This window comes from Peromyscus californicus, unplaced genomic scaffold, assembly GCF_007827085.1.
Source record: "Peromyscus californicus insignis strain IS unplaced genomic scaffold, ASM782708v3 Scaffold_12__1_contigs__length_115047231, whole genome shotgun sequence".
Lineage (NCBI taxonomy): Eukaryota > Metazoa > Chordata > Mammalia > Rodentia > Cricetidae > Peromyscus > Peromyscus californicus.
In genome coordinates this window covers 48139066-48142096 of record NW_026294413.1, presented here as the reverse complement: position 1 = coordinate 48142096, position 3031 = coordinate 48139066, and the positions used below count along the sequence as shown (strand labels likewise).

Sequence of the window (3031 nt, the reverse complement as noted above, 5' to 3'; positions counted from 1 at the left end):
CTCCAGAAGATCTCCTCCCAGACCTCAGTGTGGTGATGCCTCTAACCAGCTAAGTCTCTACTCAATGTCACCTCCTTAGAGAGGCCCTCCATGACACACAGCAATACATGGGACAAATATGAAAAAAAATTATCCCATTTTTGTGACCGTGTTCAGGAGTCTCTCACTAGATTGCTTTTTACTCACTGTGGTATCCCAAATCCCCCAATCCTGAGAACCCATTGAATAACCTTTTTGTTTGTTTGTTTGTTTTCAAGACTGGGTTTCTCTTTGCAGCCCTGACTGTCCTAGAACTCACTCTATAAACCAGGCTGGCCTTGAACTCTGTCCAACTGCCTCTGCCTCCCACCTGCTGGGATTAAAGGTATGCACCATCATGTCCACCTTGAATAATCCTTTTAATAAGATGAAAGGCTTACATGAACATGTGGTACATTCCAGGCAATTTAACAATGGCATCAATCATTACGACTAAACATTTTCCTTGTCTATTGGATAAGATGGTAATGACGACCCTGAAGGAGAGCAGGAATCATTCCTCCCCATCCCCAGCCAAGAAAGCCACTTTATTTTCCTCTAGGTTACAAAAACACGATCTAGGAACATTCACCACCAAACCTTTCAAAGGCTGTGGTGTGTGCTGGCAAGACCCTCGATCCAGCTTCGAGCAAGCAAGTCAGTCAACCTTCCTGAATTCAATATCCTTTATTTAAGAAATACACTGGGGGGTGGAGGGTGAGGCTTGAAAGATGGCTCAGCAGTTAGGAGTACTGGCTGCTTTTCTAGGGGGGTGGGGTTTGATTCCCAGCATCCATGAGCATCTGTAACTCCAACTCCAGTTCTGGAGACTCCAACACCTTCTGATTTTTGCCAGCACCAGGCACACACGTGGTGCACTGATATACATGCAGGCAGAACACCTACACACGTACAAAAAATAATAATAAAATAAAATGTTGCTTTTTTTTTTCTTTTAAGGAAATACTCTGGGCTCTCTAGATGCTGTAAGAACCCTTCCGTGAGAAGCTCCAGTCTTGCCCCACTGTTCATGCCTGCCTCCTGGAAGAAAAGAACACCCGGTGTAAGCAGAGACAGCAGCCCCGCCCCCTGCGCCAACTTCTATCATTGCCAGTTCTCAAATCACGAGATTGGACGGCGTTCCGCTCCACCGGAACAGAGAGAACGCTCTAACAGCCACCCCTGCCTGGCATTCAGAGTAGCCGATCCTTAAACCCTCGCTGCCAGCAGCCCCACACCCTCTCAGCCTTGAAGCGAATTTGGACAGCTTCACCTGCGGGTTTTGCCAGTGGTGTTGGGGGCGGGGACACACGGAAAGGTCACACAGCTAAGGAACAGGCTCTGAGTGGAACCCGATGCATCTCTTCCTCACAGCTGTCAGCTGAGTCCGCCACAGAAATTCCCGCCAAGGAGTCCCCGACATCTCAATTTGAGGGAGCACCCTCAAAGGAGGGCCCAGGGACCGCCTGATTCCCGCGGGGCCAGACCTTTGGGGGCGCAGCCAGAAATCCCTTTTTTTTTTTTTTTTCTTCCTTTTTTTCAAAACCTCTCCAAATCCTTCTCACTTTCTTCGCGTTCTGCTGGGCTTTTCCATCCCTCAGGTGGAAAGCATCCCGCAGATGTCCTCACCCTTCCACGTCCAGCTTTGAGGACCGCTTTTGGCGATCCCAGCCCCACCCCCCTGCACTGCGCCTGCGCCCACGGCAGCCGCGTCTCGACATCGCCTTCCGCTGGACACACCGCGAAACTGCAAGTGCAGCCCTCTCCTCGGCCACAAGCACTTCCGCCTAGCAAAGCTCTCCCACCTCTTCGGAATACAGAAAATGAAAAGAACTTTTCCCACAGTGATCTCTGGCGAGTACTGCAGATCTGCTGTGAGAGGGTGCTTAGCGATCGAATCTATTAATACACGAACACTCAAACAAATAAACTAAGTATAATTCTGGCTGGGGTGTAGCTTTGTAGCATGTCATCTGCACAAGGGTCCCTTGGTTCAATCACCAGCATTTAAAAAAAAAACAACTTTAATTAGAACAATAATAAGCAAGACACTCGAAGAAGAAAGCAAGCACATAGTCGTTTATTCGAATGTTAGGAGCATCAGTGGGTGGAGGGTACAGTTGCCTAAACTCCGTTTATTTATTTCCTCATTCAGTTTTTTTTTAAGTGTGTATTAACATGTAGTGAATACCAAACCCGTGGTTGTGTTAGTGGTTCTGGGGATGAAACCCAAGGCCTGTTACAGTCTGCGAGTCCGAGGCCCGTGCTCTAGAGAGCTACAACCCAGCACCAAGCCTCTCTGACGAAACCCAATGCAAGAAATCCTTCCTGGTGGAATTTATGGTCTAGTGATGGTAAGAGGTACTAAACAGATTAACTAGCTATCTGAGATTCAGTGGCAAGAAGATTGAGAGTTCAAAGCCAGCTAGGCTATATAGTGATTTCAGGCCAGCCTGGACTACCTGTCTAGAAAAAATAAAAAAGCTATAAAAAAAAACGGTGGCTAGTGTTACAAAAGAAAAGAATTTGGTTTTGAAGACCTGTTTTAGGAGGGTGGTCAATGATGGCTTCTTTCTGGAACTGGCTTGAAGCTAAGGAATTAACCATGTGACACAGAGGGGCGTTTCTGATGACTCTGGGAAGGCTCCTTTGAGGCACCCAGGGGGAGCCGGTGTGGCTGGAGCATCATGAAGGAGGAGTGGAAGCCAAGCAGGAGTTAAGGAGGCAGTGGTTTACAAGTACCTACAGCACGGGAGGCACCACTGGCCTTCTTAAGAAGCAGATAATAGCGTGGTTCTGAATCAGACTGCAACCCACAGAACCAGGGAGGCTATAGAGCAAGGGGGACCCTAGGATGACTGTGGCTTGTAATAAGTTTTGGTTTTACTCAATTACTGGGCAAGCCTCAATCAAACATTTCACTATTAGGATAAGAATTTGTACTGTATCAAGCTGATAATAGAAAAATTAATTAATTAATTAATTAAAAAAAGAAAGAAAAACAAAAAAAGAA

At 46.9% G+C, this 3031-nt stretch overlaps 1 long non-coding RNA gene across 1 annotated transcript; it reads right to left on the bottom strand.

The window, feature by feature from the left end:
* Positions 1-379: 379 nt before the first annotated feature.
* Positions 380-1751, bottom strand: LOC128107880 (uncharacterized). Its single transcript, XR_008217235.1, has 2 exons — positions 1292-1751; positions 380-1059 (listed from the first exon to the last, which is right to left on the bottom strand). It is a non-coding gene; the product is annotated as an uncharacterized LOC128107880 (long non-coding RNA).
* Between the last annotated feature and the right edge of the window lie 1280 nt (positions 1752-3031).